General features: G+C 37.2%; 1 protein-coding gene across 1 annotated transcript in view; it reads right to left on the bottom strand.

Moving 5' to 3' along the window:
• Positions 1-349, bottom strand: part of CENPT (centromere protein T) — a 21,103-nt gene that overhangs the window by 8,456 nt on the left and 12,298 nt on the right. The window lies entirely within an intron of this gene.

Here is a 349-nt window from a genome sequence, read left to right as displayed (position 1 = left end):
AAAAAAAAAAAAAATTAGCCGGGTGTAGTGGCATACACCTGTAATTCCAGCTACTCTGGAAGCTGAGGCAGGAGAATCGCTTGAACCCTGGGAGGCAGAGATTGTTGAGATCCGGCCACAATACTCCAGCCTGGGCAACTAAGCAAGACTGCATCTCGAAAAAAAAAAAACAAAAATAAGCAAAAAAATTAGATTATTGCTTCTCAAAATAAGAGAACTGTAGAGAAAAAGCTATCAATATTCCTTGTCATTTAGATCCAATATCTGTGTTATCTGACTCAATTTGCTATCCTTTGGCAGACATATTTCCATGGTTACTACCTAAATGTAGTTGTTTGTTTGTTTGTTT

The sequence above is a fragment of the Colobus angolensis genome, unplaced genomic scaffold, assembly GCF_000951035.1.
Source record: "Colobus angolensis palliatus isolate OR3802 unplaced genomic scaffold, Cang.pa_1.0 Scaffold93, whole genome shotgun sequence".
In the NCBI taxonomy this organism is placed as follows: domain Eukaryota; kingdom Metazoa; phylum Chordata; class Mammalia; order Primates; family Cercopithecidae; genus Colobus; species Colobus angolensis.
This window is presented reverse-complemented; position numbering and strand designations above follow the sequence as displayed.